This window comes from Leptopilina heterotoma, unplaced genomic scaffold (genome assembly GCF_015476425.1).
Source record: "Leptopilina heterotoma isolate Lh14 unplaced genomic scaffold, ASM1547642v1 Lhet_54, whole genome shotgun sequence".
NCBI lineage: Eukaryota > Metazoa > Arthropoda > Insecta > Hymenoptera > Figitidae > Leptopilina > Leptopilina heterotoma.
In genome coordinates, this window is record NW_025111118.1 from 2,157,228 (window position 1) to 2,177,040 (window position 19,813).

A 19,813-nucleotide genomic window follows, 5' to 3' on the forward strand; every position below is an offset into this window, starting at 1 on the left:
ATTTTCTGTTTTTGAATAAATATTTACTTGAATCAAATAATTTTTACCTATTAAATTTATTAATATTTTCGTATCTTCAAAGTTCTCATCACGAAAAGGCAAAGGCTATTATTTTGTCCGTTAAATAATTTTTCTTTAATATAAAATAAATTTTATAGTCAGGAAGAATCGAACCCCGGTCCTTGTGGTTACAAATCCAGTAGGTTAACCTCTCAACCACTCCACTTACGAATTAACTTATATTATTCAAATAAAATTTTTGTTTTTTTCCAAAAAAAAACTTTTTCTTAAGTCGAAAAAAAGAACCTTGTTCTATTTGATAATAGACTGTTTATAAATTGATAAAATTTGTTTAAATAAATAAAAACAGAAAAATAAAACAAAAAAAGTAAAAGTAATAAATTATTTATATAATTATATTTAAAATTTAAATAGGATGAAAAATTAATGTTAATTAAATGCTAAGTGCCGTAAAATAAAATACACGCCTCGTAAACTATATAATATTCTCCCCGATAAATTATATAAATATTTTAAACGCAATTACCATCTCAATTAGTTATTTTATCGTATCTCGATAATATACAATTCTCATGTTTCCGAGATTAAAATTTTCGAATTCAGGTCAAACTATTGGGTAGATATTGATTTTAATTAAATATATATTTCGTTTTTTTTTATTTAGTTGGAATTTTTAAACACGATTCTTTATTAATATTTGATAAAATTTATAATTAACTCGACAGCATTCGAATCTGTAGTAACATTGTATAACAGCACGATTTCAGTATTGTCAATATTATTATTCAATTTTATTATTTTTTTTTAAAATATATTTCAATGGATTTTTTATTCTATTCAAGTAATAAATTATAATTATTAAATTAAATTTAAATTAAAAATTTTTTATATTATTATTATTATTTATTTGATAATAAGTAATCGTTTATTTGAACCAAATAAATTCTTTGTTCAGTGTAATAATAGAAAAATCTAATAAAATATTTAATAATATTCAACATTTAATTTAAAATTTAATAATATTTATTTAAAAATTTAATAATATTAAAAAAAAATAAAAAAAAATTGAGAGAATATTTTCGATATTGTTGCAAGTTATGAAACTGTGGGGAGAGGGAGTTAAGAATTTTTAATGGGAAAAAAATCGTGATTTATAAAAAAAGAAACATCGGAAAACTGCGGGTTCCGAGGAAAAAAAAGAAAGAAAAAGAAAAAAAAAGGAAAATTGTTATTAAATAAAATTTTATTAACCATTAACCAAATTAATAAAATGAAATTTTATTAAATTATGAAAAAAAATTATTAATATAAAAAATATAATTTTTATTATCATGGAAATTAATTTTACGTATAAAAAATAAATTTTCTGGTAAATTTCACAATAATTTAAAAAGGATTTCGTTGTCTATCGATTAGTAAGATTGAAATTGCGATTTTTCCATTAAGAATGAAGTAGGTCTTGCTTTTCAAGTCGAACCGGAATAACGAGTTCCTTCCGTATCTCACATTTATACACTTTTTTTCTTTCCCATTTGTCACAAAATGTTTGCCTTTTTCCTTTATTTGTACTTTCGAAAGTAGGCTAATTCCTCTGTCAGTTAAAAAAAAAAAATAATCGATCTTTGATTTTCAAAACAAAAATTTCAATTTCTTATCTCAGTATAGCGTTTGAGCTTTTTTAACTCCTCTTTTTATTCTTTTTAAAATATTTCTCGAATGTTCTGTATAAAAGCACTGGATAAAATTTTCATAAATTCTGAATATTTCCTTGGAATACATTTCAAAATTATTTCGAGAATTTTTTTTTCTTTAGAATATCAAAACGGTTATTGATTTTACACTTGGGAAAATTTTATGTTTCGCTCAAATACACAGAAAAAAAAATTATTTTATTCAAAAGAGTGATTATTTGTCTGTTATCGAATAAATATTTACTTGAATCTAATAATTTTTATCTCCTATTTTCTTTTAAATTAAATAAATTTTATTTGGACCAATAATTTCAGTATTTGAAGCAAATTCAATTTATTTGATTAAAATAAAAATTGTTTGATTCAAGTAAATATTATTTGATTCAAGTAAATATTTATTTAAGTCATTAAATATATTTTTAAATCAATTAAACGTATTTTGTATTAAATTAAATACACAGTTTTTCTAAGGATATCAAATTGAGATAAAAAAACGTATCAAAACGTTGCTTCGCAACAATTAAAATTAATTAATTAAAATTAAAATCAATTAAAATTTTTAATTAAAATTATTAAAATTCTTCCCAAAAATTCAATTATTTTCACAATTAATAAAACTTTTCGCAGGAATTCAATTATTTTCAAAAAAATTTAATAAAATTTCTCGAACAAATTCAATTATTTATAACATAATCTTAATGGGATTCCTCGAAAAATTTAATTATTTTTAAACATTTTAATAAAAATACTATTTAAAATAATTCAATTACTTTCAACAATTTTAAAAACCTCCTTTGCAAGAATTCAACTATTTTCACAAATATTGAAATTCTTATCAAGAATTCAATTATTTTCACAATTAATAAAATTCTTCACAGGAATTCAATTATTTTCAAAAAAATTTAATAAAATTTCTCGAAAGAATTCAATTATTTATAATTATAAACTTTATGAAATCCCTTAAAAAATTTAATTATTTTTAAACATTCTAATAAAAATACTTCAAATAAATTCAATTACTTTCATTAATTTTAAAAACATCCTTTGCAAGAATAAATTCAATTATTTCCATAAATATTAAAATTCTTCCCAAGAATTCAATTATTTTTACAAATAATAAAATTCTTCTCATGATTTAAATTATTTTCAAAATTTTTTTAAAAATTCTACGAAAGAGTTGAATTATTTCAAATTAAAATTCATAAAAATTACAAAAACAAAAAGAAATCCCTCATTGAAGTAAAATTAAGCAAAATTAAGAAAAATACAATAATTTATAAAATTTTCATGCAAAAATATTATCACAAAACTTATTCTTTAAAATATGAATTATTAGTTAATATTTGAACTAATTGAAATAGAAAGTTTGTGAAATTTCTAAAAATTAATTTTTTAATTCTTCATAGAATAAGACATTAAAATAAATAAAGTTCAGTTTTTCTCATAAAATAAATAATATTTTTAAATATTTAAATAAATAACATAAATACAAATTAGTTTCTCTGCAACAATTTTATAACAACAATTTTTATTTTTTAGAATGTTAAAATAAATTTACAAATTAAATTACGATTTTTATTTCAAAACAATTTTGTTTTATTGATTTTTGTTATGTTATTTAATTTTCAAAACATTTCATTAATTATTTAATTTTCAATTTTCAATTTTTAATTTTGAAATTAAAATTATTATTATTCAAATTTTCAATGTTTTGAAAGTTCTGAACGTTCAATTGAATGAAAGTCACTTATTTATATTTAGTCATTTAATCAACTAATTTTTTCTTGATTCAAATAATTTTTATTTATAAATAAATAATAATAAATAATAATAATAATAATAATAAAATAAACTGTAGTGGGATAATAAAAATAAAAAAATAAATAATTTCAATATTTGAAGCAAATATAATTTAACTGACTTAAGTAAAAATTATTTAATTCAAGAAAATGTTAGTTAGAACAATTAATGTTCTCTTGAAACAAATAATTTTGTTTTAAATAAAATAAATTGTATTAGATAATAATAAAAAAATTAAGAAAATAAATAATTCCAGTATTTGAAGCAAATACCATTTACTAATTAAAAATTTTTAAAAATCCACAAAATTTGTTTAACCCAAATAAATATTTGTTTGATTTAGATAAAAATTTGGTTCAGTTTAGAAAATTTTTCGTTCGAATAAAGAATTGTCATTATTTGAAGCGAATTTTGAAATCCAGTAAAAAATAATTATTGTTGATTCAAAAAAAATGTTTGGTTGCTTCAAGTAAATTTTTTTCTGAACACAGATAGTTTTTTCCCGTATTTGATTCCAATTTTGAAATCCAGTAAAAAATAATTATTGTCGATTCAAAAGAAAAGTTTGGTTACTTCAAGTAAATTTTTTTCTGAGCACAGATATTTTTTTCCCCCGGGATAATAAATAATTTTTCCAAGAGGTGTGATAAATGAATGAGCATCTTTATTTGCCGTCCATTAATCCGCAGTCTCTTCGGGCGCACACCATACATCCCATAGGTCAAAAGGGCAACAATGAGTGTCAATTGATTCGCTGGAATTAAAGTACAAAAACGACTTTAATAAACGTTCATTATTGTCGCCCACGATTTCCGATTATGTTATACTCGCTTGTTATTTGTTATTTTTTTTTCTCTCTCTCTCTCTCTCTCTCTTTCTCTTTATTCTTTACATAAACGTCAAGATGCAAAAATCTTTGTGCCATTATTTTTGAATTGTATACATATATCAAGTTTTATTTATAACCGTCCTGGTTTTTAACGCTCTGTGGTCAATAAGAGCACGAAACCATGAAATCTCCCTTGACGTTGAAAAAAAAGAATATATATATATATACATTGCCCGTATACGTCAGGGATTCCAGGACATATAACCCTTTTACCTAATTACGTATCAGAAAACTCAAGTTTTCTATACTAGTTGTTGCCTTTGTTTCCGGTTAAATGACCACCTGTCGTACACCATATCATTCCCACGGTAGAGTGAATGATGAAAGACAAGGATGATGATCGTGGGGTGAATATGTTTCAAAAAAAGAAAAAAAAAATTTTTTGCTTGCCCAATATATTCAAGTAAAGCCACAAACACCGACTAATTTTAAACCGCAGGTCAACAGGAAATGGGTCGGAAATAATTCGAACATACACATCGTTTTACTGTGCTTTGTTGCGTATTAAATCTAAATTACTTTGAATTAACAAATTTTTCTTCACGCTAGTTCATTTTTTTTTTAATTTTTCTGATAATTTCGCGTTTTTTCTGCCTTATCGTTAGCACACTGGATCATTTTGGCATACCGATTAAGAATTACTTAAATTTAATGAATAAAAAATTTTTTAACTAAATTTTTCAATTAATAGGTAAAATAAACTTTTTACACAAAATACATTCGGACAAGTGGTTTTTTAATACAAAAATTACTCCAACGTTTTGAAATCAATTCGATTTTCTCTTCAGGGAGTCTATTAAATAATACAGAAAAATATAAAATAAAAAACACAAATTATTATTACTAATAATTATTATTACAAATTATTAAATTATTTTACCTATCAATTGAAAAAACAACTCGGACGTAAAAGCTTTTTTAAATATTAAATTTTTATTATTGATTAACAAAGCTTTTTTTAATTAAACGAAAATTTTTCAAATTAAATTTGTATTATTAATTAAAATAAAAAATTTAAAGATTAAATTTTTATTGATTAAAAACGATTTTTAAACATTTCATTACTTCCTTTTATTTTATTAAAAATTGAATTTAAATTTCTTTTTTTTTTAATTCAACACCACGGATGTAGTTTATTCTATTCATATAAAATGTACATAACCAATTTTATATATTATGAATCACGAGTTTTGAACGTTCAATAATAAAAGAAATACTTATTGAAAAAAATATATCTTCATAAATTTCTGATTGTAATAAAAAATAAAAATTTTAATTTTACATTTAGAAACTTTAAAATTAATTTTCTTTTATACTAACGCAAAATAATTGTAGTAAAAATATAATTTTATTAAATTCAATTAATTAAAGAATAATTAATTGAAAATTAATTAAATGTTTTCAAGATTAAATAAAATAACAGAAATTAATTAAACAAAAAATTGTTTTGAAATAAAAATCATAATTTAATTTGTAAATTTAATTTAATATTCTAAAAAATAAAAATTGTCGTTTATACAATTGTTGCAGAAAAACTATTTTCTATTTATGTTATTTATTTAAATATATATTTAAAACGAAAAATAATAACTACATACTGAAATCTATCAACTATTAGTAAAAGCAACAATAGTTTTTAATTCGCAGGACTCAAAAAACAAATATATATTTTCAAAATTAATAAAAAGGTAATTTTTTACGAAGAAATTTGAATTTTTCTTATCACCCAGAAGTTGAATTCTTGTGAAGAATTTCAACAAAATTTTGTTAAATAATTGAATTCTTTTGAGAAATTTTATTCAAACTTTATTAAAAAGAATTTCATTAAAATTACGAAAATTAATTGAATTTTTCGAAGGATTTTTATTTAAAGTTTTGAAAATAATTGAATTCTTTTGAGGATTATTATTAATATTGTGCAGAAAATAATTGAATTTAAACAGACTTTTTTTTAAATAATTGAATTCTTCCGAGAAATTTTCTTAAAATTTGATTGAAAAAAATTGAATTTCGTTGAATAATTTGATTAGTTAAGTTTTAGAAAAAAAATTGAATTCTTGAGAAAAATTTTAATATTTATGAAAATAATTGAATTTATTCTTTCGAAGGCAGCTTTTAAAATTGTTGATAGTAATTGAATTATTTTGAAGTATTTTTATTAGAATGTTTAAAAATAATTAAATTTTTCGATGCGAATTTCATTAAGATTACCTATGTTATGAATAAATTGAATTCTTTCGAGAAATTTTATTAAATTTTTTGAAAATAATTGAATTCTTGGGAAGAATTTGATTATTTGGGAAAATAATTGAATTATTCTTGGGAAGAATTTTATTGTTTATGAAAATAATTGGATTTTTCTCAAGATTTTCCTCATAAATTATATAGAAAATAATTTAATAGTTCTTGTGAAGAATTTTATTATTTTTGAAAATAATTGAATCTTTTCGAGGAAATTAATTAAAATTACGGTAAAAATGGTAAAAATGGAAATAATTGATCTTTTCAGAATATAATCATATTATTCATAAATTTAATTTCTTTGAAGAATTATATTATTTACAAAAAGAATTGAATTTCTGAGAAGTAATATATTTAAGTATGAAAATAATTGCATTCTTGTGAAAAAATTTTGAAATTAATTAAATTTCTCCGAATTATTTTATTAAAATTTAGAAAAATAATTAAAATATTTTGAATAATTTAATGAGAAATTTCTTAAAAAATAATTTAATTCTTGTGATAAATTCTATTATTTATAAAAAATAATTGAATTTTTTCACAAAGAATTTTATTAAAATTTTAAAAAATAATTAAATTCTGTCGAGAAATTTTATTAAAATTGTATTGAAATTAATTATTGTTAAAGAAATTTTGAGTTAAATATGTAAATGTATATTTGTCTCATAACCTACTAAATTATTTATTTATTATTAATAAACAATGTAATAAATAATATTATTATAATATTATAATAATAAATAATATTAAATAATATTATAATAATAAATAATATTAAATAATACAATTTTTTTGTACCAATAAAATTCTGTAAGACAATTAAAAAGTCTAGTAATGAAACAATGCGAAATTTTGAAAAATTATTCCCCCTCTCTTTCGTAGTATAATTTAATTAAAACAAACAATTTTTTCCTTTCGTTAAATTAGGAAAATTTTTTGTTTTTTTATGTGTTCGTTTTAATTAAAATGGCTTCTAAAAGAAAAAGAGTGATGGCAAGGAAAAATATTTTTTTAAGAAACTTTTTTCTCAGTGTTTACAACCACTTTTAGGATGTGATATATAATGTACAGAAGGGAAAGTGGGGGAGTAAATTTTGGATTAACCATAATGGCATAGATGGTATCAAAGTGGATTCGATTAGGGACATCAAATGACTTGATGTGTATATGACATGTCAATGCCATTAACATAATTTCATGGCGCATCAAACTTATTTAAAGACAAAGGTGCGCCGTTTTTTTTCTCCTTTCAAATTGAAGAATGTAATTATACGTCTTCTCATTACTCAATGCTTATTCACTATTATTCGTCCATACAACACATCAGAATTATTTTGCAAGAAATTATTTTCTAACTGATTTCTAACAAAGCAGTATTATTTTTCTTCGCTTTTTGTATACAGAGAAAAATAGACAAAGAATAATTTTTATGAAGGAATTTTTATTAAAATTCAATTTTTAATTGAACGGTTAATGTTTACTTGACCGAATTTTTAATTACTCAAAGTTCAATTAAAAGCAACTCGTGTTGCATATGTTTTTCCCAACAAAAAAAAAACGTTCACTGTATAAATTTTACTTTCAGTCCAATTTTGTCCAATTTTGATTTAAACTTTTAAACTTAAAAATTGTATATTTTGGATTTTTTCGGTTTCGAGACTTCATTTCTTTCTGGCATTAGAAAAATTTCCAAATGATAAAATTTATTTTACTCTTTTTTTCTCTATCAAAGACAGTGACCTGCCTCGATTGACTCAAGGTCAGAACTTCTGAATCATGTGGGCTTTTAATCTAGACCAGGGGATCGAATCAGTCAACATGACACCTCACTTAATATAATTCTTCTCGTTCTCAAAAAAAAAAAAAAATCTCTTGTCTGAGTATAAATTCAATAAGCAACAGTGTAAAAAATAAATTTTCCTTTCAGACCACTCTTTACTAAAATCCTTTAAATTGAAACCATTTTTAACTGAATTTCAGTCTTGAGAGTATGATTTTAAGTTCTGTTTTTAACTTATTTGTTCCCTTTTAAATTTCTAGAATTTAATTACTTTCAACAATTTTAAAAACCTCCTTTGCAAGGATTCAATTATTTACATAAATATTAAAATTCTTCCCAAGAATTCAATTATTTTTACAATAATATTCATAAATTTTTTCGCAGGAATTCAATTATTTCCATAAATATTAAAATTTTTCCCAAGAATTCAATTATTTTTACAAAAATTAATAAATTTTTTCGCAGGAATTCAATTATTTCCATAAATATTAAAATTCTTCCCAAGAATTCAATTATTTTTACAATTAATAAAATTTTCCGCAGGAATTCAATTATTTTTATAAATATTAAAAATCTTCCCAAGAATTCAATTACTTTTAATTGAATCCTTTGCAAGGATTCAATTATTTCCACAAATATTGAAATTGTTCCCAAAAATTCAATTATTTTTAAATTTATTAAATTTTTTCGCAGGAATTCAATTATTTTTAATTGAATCCTTTTCAAGGATTCAATTATTTCCATAAATATTAAAATTCGTCCCAAAAATTCAATTATTTTTATATTTAATAAATTCTTTATCAGGAATTGAATTATTTTTAATTGAATCCTTTGCAAGGATTCAATTATTTCCACAAATATTGAAATTGTTCCCAAAAATTCAATTATTTTTAAATTTATTGAATTTTTTCGCAGGAATTCAATTATTTTTAATTGAATCCTTTTCAAGGATTCAATTATTTCCATAAATATTAAAATTCGTCCCAAAAATTCAATTATTTTTATATTTAATAAATTATTTATCAGGAATTGAATTATTTTTAATTGAATCCTTTGCAAGGATTCAATTATTTCCACAAATATTGAAATTCTTCCCAAAAATTCAATTATTTTTAAATTTATTAAATTTTTTCGCAGGAATTCAATTATTTTTAATTGAATCCTTTTCAAGGATTCAATAATTATTTCCATAAATATTAAAATTCGTCCCAAAAATTCAATTATTTTTATATTTAATAAATTCTTTATCAGGAATTGAATTATTTTTAATTGAATCCTTTGCAAGGATTCAATTATTTCCACAAATATTGAAATTCTTCCCAAAAATTCAATTATTTTTACAATTAATAAATTTTTCGCAGGAATTCAATTATTATCAATTGAATCCTTTGCAAGGATTTAATTATTTCATTGAATATTAAAATTCTTCACAAAAATACAATTATTTTTACATTTAATAAAATTTTTTGCAGGAATTCAATTATTTTTAATACAATTTTAATCGAATTTCTCTGAAAATGTAATTTTTTAAAAAAATTTTATTAAAGATCGTCAAAATGTTCAACTGTTCAATAAATTATTCATATTTTTTTTTTTTATTTACTTAGTTTTATTCAATTTGTTTTTATAAATATTAAAATTCTTCCCAAGAATTCAATTATTTTTACAATTAATAAGATTTTCCGCAGGAATTCAATTATTTTTAAAATAATTAATAAATTTTTTCGCAGGAATTCAATTATTTTTAATTCAATCCTTTGCAATGATTCAATTATTTTCATAAATATTAAAATTCTTTCCAAAAATTCAATTATTTTTACATTTAATAAAATTTTTTTCAGGAATTCAATTATTTTTAATTGAATCCTTTGCAAGGATTCAATTATTTCCATAAATAACGTTGGTGAAGTTTACAACGTTTTTAATTAACGATTTAAAAGGAATAATATTTTTTGAAACAAATTTTAATTCATTTTTCTATAGAAAATATTTTGGTTAGTTTTTTGAATAATAATTCACAAAAAGAAATATTTGTAAACAAAAAATTTTATTCATTTTGGTAAAAAAATAATTTTTTCTTTTCAATCGTTGATCATAAACGTTGCAAACTTCACCGACGTCATAAATATTAAAATTCTTCCCAAAAATTCAATTATTTTTACATTTAATAAATTTTTTCGCAGGAATTCAATTATTTTGAATTGAATCCTTTGCAAGGATTCAATTATTTCCACAAATATTAAAATTCGTCCCAAAAATTCAATTATTTTTATATTTATTAAATTTTTTCGCAGGAATTCAATTATTTTTAATTGAATCCTTTGCAAGAATTCAACTATTTTCACAAATATTGAAATTCTTCCCAAAAATTCAATTATTTTTACATTTAATAAATTTTTACGCAGAAATTCAATTATTTTGAATTGAATCCTTTCCAAGGATTTAATTATTTCCTTGAATATTAAAATTCTTCCCAAAAACTCCATTATTTTTACAATTAATAAATTTTTTCGCAGGAATTCAATTATTTTTAATACAATTTTAATCAAATTTCTCGGAAAATGGAATTTTTTTTTAAAAGTTTATTAAAAATCGTCAAGAATTCAATTATTTAAAAATATGTTGATAAAATTCTTTACGAGAATTTGAATTTTAAGAAACATTCAACTGTTCAATAAATTATTTATATTTTTTCTTTTTATTTACTTAGTTTTATTAAATTCGTTTTTCAACAAAATTTATTTTTAATAATATAATTCAATTTTTAGAAATAATTGATTAAAATAATTAATTATTACTTAATAGTTTTTAGTTGTAGTTTTTTTATTATTACTCAATAGTTTTTAGTTGTAGTTTTGATTATTAGTTGATAGTTTTTAATTCTACTTTTCATTTTTAATTGGTAATTTTCAGTTGTAGATTCGATTTTTTATTGGTAGTTTTCATTAGTTGAAGTTTTTATTATTAGTTCAGAGTTTTTAGTTGTAGTTTTTATTATTAGTTGGTATTTTTTATTGTAGTTTTCAGTAGTAGTTAGTCGCTTTTAGTTAGTAGTAGTAGTATTTTTACTGCTTGTTAGTATCTTTAGTAGTAGTTTTTGTTTAAAAAATTAAAAAGTTTTTTTTATTAGTTGGTAGTTTTCAGTTCTAATTTTTATTTTTAGTCGGTAATTTTAGTTTTTGATTTCATTTTTTAATTGTAGTTTTCAGTATTTTTATTATTAGTTATCAGTATTCAGTTTTAACTTTCATTATTAGTTAATAGTTTTTAGTTGTAGTTTTTATTATTAGTTAACAGTTTTTAGTTGTAGTTTTTATTATTAGTTAATAGTTTTTTAGTTGTAGTTTTTATTATTAATTAGTAGTTTTTAGTTCCAGTTTTCATTATTAGTTGGTATTTTTTATTGTAGCTTTCAGTAGTGGCTAGTAGTTTTTAGTAGGAGTAGTAGTTTTTACTACTACCCAATGGGAAATTTACAACTGGCGTAGTACTGCGCCAGCACTGGCAGCACTGGCGGCAAGGCTGAGAGCCAGCACTGGCATGGCACTGGGATGATAACGCCGTCTGGCGCTGCCGAAGTACTGTCTGTCAGTGCTGCCAGACAGCGCTGGCGCAGCACTGGACCAGTGCTGGCTGAGAATATTGCCGCAATAAATGCCGTATTGCTATTAATTAGTAGTAAATTAATAATTATAAATAATTTAACAACAAAATGGTAAATAATATTAATAAATAGTTATTATTCATAAAATATTTCTCTTCTTAAAGAAATTGTATTAAAGATGGAGACTAACAATATGGATATAGTAAATGAAGTAGAAAAAAATTGTTTATAACATTTAAAAATTAAATAATAAACAATTACAGTAAGTGTGCATTAGATTTTCATATTTTAGTACCTAACGATTGGAATCTAGAAATATCGCAAACCTATGAAAATAAACAAAATTGCTGACGAGGGGAATCGAACCTACGACCTACGGACTAACAGACTAACGCTCTAACCACTATGCTAACGACACGTGTGTGCAGTAAAATTTTAATATCTCAGTATCATTCAGACATACAATTATTGAGTCAAAGATGAGAAAAAAATAGGGATACGTTAGAAATAATAAATTGAAATAAAATAAATTAAACTAAATTTTTAAAAATTAAATTACTTTACTTATTGCATTTAACATTTTACGTAATTCTTAAATTACGTGGTAATTTTTTAATAATTTTTTATTCATAGTAAGAAGTATAATAGTATTTTAATAGGAACCAAATTATTATTGAGATTAAAGTTTAAATTTTGTTTATAATTTTAATTTGTTTAAATAATTTATTATTTACAAAATTAGACAATTATGTTAAATTATTATTATTATTATTAAATTTAATAAAAATAAAAAATGAACAACTGAAAAGTAAAGTATTAATTTTTTTCAATAAATTTATATTTATAAACATTCATAAACTTTTTTTATAATTTTTTTCAAGTTTATGTCAAAAAAGCAATGTTGGCAAAGAGCGTTGTGAACAATTTTTCTATACTCAGCCAGCACTTGCCGCCGAGCCTTGTCCAAGCTTTGGCGAAACAAAAATTCTGTACTGCGCCAGCACTAATTGTCGAGGCTCGGCTAGACTACGCCGAACAATCGTCTGAGTACTAAGCCAGTGGTGAGCATCGGCACTACACTGGCATTTCCCATTGGGTAGTTAGTATTTTTAGATACTAGCATTATTTTTTGTTTTTCTATAAAAAATCCAGAACTTTTTATTATTAGCTGGTACTTTTCAATATTGTACTTTTTATTTTTAGTCATCTATTTCATTTCTACATTTCAGTATATAGTAGTTACTATAGTTGTTAGTAGCAGTCGTGTTATGTATCGCTATATTTAATATTTTTTAATCACATTTGTTGTTTTTGTATTTTTTTCTCATGTTTTACATGCTGATTAGCCTACTCTCACTCTCTTGTATTGTTGAGATTAAATAATGTGACAAGATGTGAATTACTAGAAAGTGATAATACATAAACGTGCGAGCGAGAGAGTGTGCGCGTTTGCTTTTAAACTTTTCATTCAATAATGCACTGCAAATTGTAAATCAAGTTGCAGTTTACTCTTGCATTATGCATACATACACATATCTGCATTTATTATCTTTTGTTTACAACGCTATATACATATATAGTTTATATCATGCTCGCGCTGCTATAACCCACTATTTGATAAGAATACAAGCGGTGTGAAATTCATATGCACACAATTATTTCTCGATTATATACGCGCATATGTGCAAAATTTCATTCAATTATTTTCTGAAACTCACATATCATGAAAAAAATCATTTAAAAAAAATAAAAATTGAAAATTCCTCACAATTAATTTCGGTCTTAAAAAATAAAACTGAAACTTCCTCACAATTAATTTTGGTCTTAAAAAAATAAAAACTGAAACTTCCTTACAATTAATTTTGGTCTTTGAAAATTAAAACTAAAAATTCCTCACAATTTCAGTCTTAAAATTTAAAATTCCTTATAATTAATTTTGGCCTTAAAAAATTATTTTCAAAACAATTATATTATTGTTCTTTAGAGTTGATATTGTTATTATTAATATTTTTTATGCATTGTTTCATTCTAAAATCTTACATTACACTTGTTAGGAAACTCAAGTCCTATTTTGTTTCAAGAAATAAAAATTCAATTGCACAAGTAAAATTCGTCGAAAATGGCAAAAATAAGACAAAAGAAATTTCTAATGAGTTTTAAAAAGTAAAGTTTGTTAATGTGGGGTACTCACGTAATGACCTGTATTCGATTACGGATGTTATGAAGGTTGCTATTGAGTAAAAGCCATTTATAAAAAAAAAGAGAAACATTCTTTAATTTCCTATTGAGACAAGGAAAAAAAATTAAATTAAGTAGGAAAAAATAAAAATTTAATTAATTTATTTTCAATTTATTTCAATTAATTTCATTAATTTCATTAATTTTGTATTGAGACAAAAAAAATTACATTTAATTTTTAAATAATTTTCATTTAAAAAGTAAAAAATATAAATTGAAAAAAAAATAAAAAAGATGAAATAGAGAAACATTCATTAATTTTTTATTGAGACAAAAAAAAATTATATCAAGTATTAAAAAATATAAATTGAAAAAGAAATAAAGAAGCTGATGTAGAGGAACATTAATTAATTTTCTATCGAGACAATAACAACAACAACAACGAAAATTAAATTAAATAGTAAAGAATATGAACTGAAAGAGAAATAAAGAAATATAGGAGAAATTTAAAAAAAAGAAGAAAAATGAAATAAAAAAAAGTTATTGGGGTCAGACTGAATTTTGAAAGATAAAAATCAAAGATTAAAAGTCTGAGGGTACATTGGAAGTGTGTGTATATTCTCGTTGAGAGTGTTTGCCGCTCATTTTGGTAGACAATAACTTCTACCCCCGGCGTGCTTGCTGACTCAGACCTCCAGGCTCGTTCTCCTAAGCTTATGTGTGATGGAGAATTTTAAAAGTATCATCTTTGAAAATTCGACAAAATTTTCTGGTTCGTGTGCTTCTTTTTTCTTTTCTTCTTCATTCGGTTTTTGTAAAAAGAGGAATTTTTGGGTACTCGAGATAAATATATTAGAAATTTTTTAATCGTAGTAATGAAAAAATTATTGTACTTCTTTAAAATTATTTTCATCATTTCAATTGAATTATTATTTTAAAAAATTATTCTTTAACATTTTTCATTAAATTAATTAATTTTCGAAAAAGTTCTCTGACAATTTTCAAAATCCATTTATTTACAATATTCAATTTTACAAATTTCAATTGTTCGTAAGTTCTTCAAATAAATATATATATATATTCCTAGGATTTAAATTATTTTTAATTCAATTTTAAATGAATTCCGCGATAAATGTAATTATTTTCAATAATTTTCTACAAGAATTCAATTCCATTTCACAAATAATGAAATTCTTCGCAGAAATTCAAATATTTTCAAAATCTGCTATATTTTAATAAAATTTCTTAAAAGAATTCAATTATTTAAAAAAAATTTAATAAAATACGTTCCAAGAATTCAATTATTTTCATAAATAATACAATTCTTTACAGAATTTCAATTATGTAAAAAAAAAAAAATTTAATAAAAATACGTTGCAAGAATTCAATTATTTTCATAAATAATAAAATTTTCCATAGGATTTTAATTATTTTTAATATAATTTTAAGTAAATTCAATTATTTTTATAAATAATAAAATTTTTTTTAAGGAATTCAATTATTTTCATAAAAAATAATGATTTTAAATTCAAAATTTAATTATTTTTTTAAATTCATGCTATAATGCTTTTAATATTCAATTGTTATGTTAAATTTTAACTGAAATTCATTTTTAAATCAATTTTTATTAGAAAATTCTACTAGAAGTCAATTATTTAAATAAAAATATGAATAATTTATTGAAAAGTTAAATGTTTCTTAAAATTCAAATTCTCGTAAAGAATTTTATCAACATTTTTTTTAATTATTAAATTCTTGACGATTTTTAATAAAATTTTCAAAAATAATTACATTTTCCGAGAAATTTGATTAAAATTGTATTAAAAATAATTGAATACCTGAAAAAATTTTTATTAATTGTGAAAATAATTGAATTCTTGGGAAGAATTTTAATATTTATGGAAATAATTGAATCCTTGCAAAGGATTCAATTCAAAATAATTGAATTCCTGAAAAAAATTTTATTAAATGTAAAAATAATTGAATTTTTGGGAAGAATTTTAATATTTATGAAAATAATTGAATTCCGGCGACAAAATTTATAAATTATTTTAAAAATAATTGAATTCTTGGGAAGATTTTTAATATTTATAAAAATAATTGAATTCCTGCGGAAAATTTTATTAATTGTAAAAATAATTGAATTCTTGGGAAGAATTTTCATATTTATAGAAATAATTGAATTCTTGCAAAGAAGGTTTTCAAAATTGTTAAAAGTAATTAAATTCTAGAAATTTAAATTCAATTATTTAAAAGGAAAAAATATAAATAATTTATTGAACAGTTGAATGTTTCTTAAAATTCAAATTCTCGTAAAGAATTTTATCAACATTTTTTTAAATTATTAAATTCTTGACGATTTTTAATAAAAATATTTCAAAAATAATTACATTTTCCGAGAAATTTGATTAAAATTGTATTAAAAATAATTGAATACCTGACAAATTTTTTATTAATTGTGAAAATAATTGAATTCTTGGGTAGAATTTTAATATTTATGGAAATAATTGAATCCTTGCAAAGGATTCAATTCAAAATGATTGAATTCCTGCGTTAAAATTTATTAAATGTAAAAATAATTGAATTTTTGTGAAGAATTTTAATATTTATGGAAATAATTGAATCCTTGCAAAGGATTCAATTCAAAATAATTGAATTCCTGAAAAAAATTTTATTAAATGTAAAAATAATTGAATTTTTGGGAAGAATTTTAATATTTATGAAAATAATTGAATCATTGCAAAAAGGATTGAATTAAAAATAATTGAATTCCTGCGAAAAAATTTATTAATTATTTTAAAAATAATTGAATTCTTGGGAAGATTTTTAATATTTATAAAAATAATTGAATTCCTGCGGATAATTTTATTAATTGTAAAAATAATTGAATTCTTGGGAAGAATTTTCATATTTATAGAAATAATTGAATCCTTGCAAAGAAGATTTTTAAAATTGTTGAAAGTAATAAAATTCTAGAAATTTAAATTCAATTATTTAAATAAAAAAATAAATAATTTATTGAACAGTTGAATGTTTCTTAAAATTCAAATTCTCATAAAGAATTTTATCAACATATTTTTAAACAATTGAATTCTTTTGACGATATTAATAAAATTTTTAAGAAAATTAGGTTAACCTGGAAATTAGCAGATCATCGAGTTTAGATTATTTTTTCTATTGAAAAAGTTGCCGAATGTCCAATTTTAGTATAAATGGAGAAAAAAGACAAAAATAGTGTTTATTGTTTTAAATATGAGTGACAAATAATGTTTAGAAACAAAGAAGGAGAACAACTATTGTTATATATTTAATATCGCACACGAAACATTTATTCAACACTCGGCACTTGGAGTTTTGACTAATTCTGACATAAGTGAAACGTTTGTTTTCGTCCTAACAAGTTATAAAATTATAATTATTATAATTACAATTTGTGTAGAAAATTTATTATATAATTATTCTAATGGATTTCTACAGAATCAATATAATTTACTAGAATTTTTGTAGAATTATTATTTATTAATAATTAAATATTCTATAGAACTTGGAAAAATTAATTTTTTTTTTGACTAATTTTTTGAAACATTTATACAATTTATAATTGACTGGGAAAATTATTAGTAGAAGTTTAGTAAAATTTTTGTCTGTAGTAGAAAATTAATTTATGAAAAAAATACGTTAATTAGGTTAATTTAACGTTAAATTTCTTGCACACGGATAAATTCTATTTTCGAAATATAAATTCACTTCCACTTGTGGTCCTTTTTCTCATGCCTAGTCATATGGACTTTAGCCAATTTGCATGTAGTGTGTAAGGAAAACGAAAATTCCTCATTGAACCACAAGAAACTATCTAAAATTATCCAAAATTCCTGCACGCAGAAAACAAGTTTTGCTGATTCAGGGAAAAATTTTCTAAATTTCCGACAATTTTTTTTTTAAATTACACAAGAAATAGATTCAAAATTTGATTCAAAAAATGATGATGGAAAATATACAAAAGTTAATTTCAAAAACAATTTCTTAATTAATTCTTAATTAAAATTTTATTTGTTTTATTCAAGGAAAATTTTCAATCGACTACGAAAAAAATCGTTTTCGTCACTTAAAAGTTTGTTTGATTCGAAACTTAATTCAATTTTCGAAAACATCGAAAATTAAATGAAAAACAAACAAAACGTTTTTTATTTCAATTTTAAAAATTAATTAATTAATTTAAAAATTTTTTTTTTATTTCTTTTGCTAATAATAACTCTAATAATTCTTCTAGGAATTCAATTATTTTTGAAAATTTTAATTAAATTATCAACAACTATTTTATTGTTTTCATAAATAATAAAATTCATCGCAGGATTTCAATTATTTTTAATACAATTTTACAGAAATTGCTCAAAAAATGTAATTATTCTTAAAAATTGAATTTCATTCCTCGAAAAAATTAATTATTTTCAAAAATATTAAAATTTTTCACAGGAATTCAATTATTTTTAAATATTTTAATAAAATTGTTCGAAAGAAATCAATTATTATAAATTACAATTTTAATTAAATTTTTTTTTGAAATAATTCAATTATTTTCATAAATAACAATATTCGCCACAAGAATTCAATTATTTTTCAACATTTTAATAATATTTTTCGCAATAATTCAATTATTTTCATAAATAATAAAGTTCTTCTCAGGAATTCAATTATTTTCATAAATAATAAAATTCTTCTCAGGAATTCAATTATTTTCATAAATAATAAAATTCTTCTCAAGAATTCAATTATTTTTGAAAATTTTAATAAAATTATCAACAACTATTCAATTGTTTTCATAAATAATAAAATTCATCGCAGGATTTCAATTATTTTTAATACAATTTTTACAGGTATTGCTCAAAAAATGTAATTATTCTTAAAAATTTAATTTCATTCCTCGAAAAAATCAGTTATTTTCAAAAATATTAGAATTTTTCTCAGGAGTTCAATTATTTTAATAAATATTTTAATAAAATTGTTCAAAAGAAATCAATTATTATAAATTACAATTTTAATTACATTTTTTTTTGAAATAATTCAATTATTTTCATAAATAACAATATTCGCCACAAGAATTCAATTATTTTTAAAAGTAATAAATTTCTTCTTGGAAATTCAATTATTTTTAAAAAAATTTAATAAAATACCACACACACATTCAATTATTCTCAAAAATTCTAGTAAAGAAATGAATTATTTAAATTTTTTTATTAAATTCTTCGCAGGAATTAAATTATTTTTATAAATATTAAAATTCTTTCATGATCTATAATAAAATTCGTTACGGGAATTCAATTTATTAGCAGGATAAAAAAGAAGTAAATATTTTTTATGGAAATTAGGAAAAAGTCAGGAAAATAGAAAATATGGAATGGAATTTTTGTTAGTTTTGTGAAAGCTACTTTTTGACACTTTTTTTTAAAATTAATTATCGAGTGCAAAGTCTGAATTTTATAAAAAATTGAAAATGTTAAAATTGAAGTTGAATTGAAATAGAAAAAAAATTTGACACATTTTTATTTCTCTATATAAATTAGTACAATTAAAAAAGAAAAAAATGATTGAAAAAGAGAAAATTTTTGAGA

The 19,813-nt window shown here is 21.1% G+C and overlaps 1 protein-coding gene across 2 annotated transcripts in view; it reads left to right on the forward strand.

The window, feature by feature from the left end:
• The window catches only part of LOC122508549 (CYFIP-related Rac1 interactor B), a 41,338-nt gene that overhangs the window by 8,128 nt on the left and 13,397 nt on the right, over positions 1-19,813 (forward strand). The gene's annotated exons all lie outside the window — the stretch shown is intronic.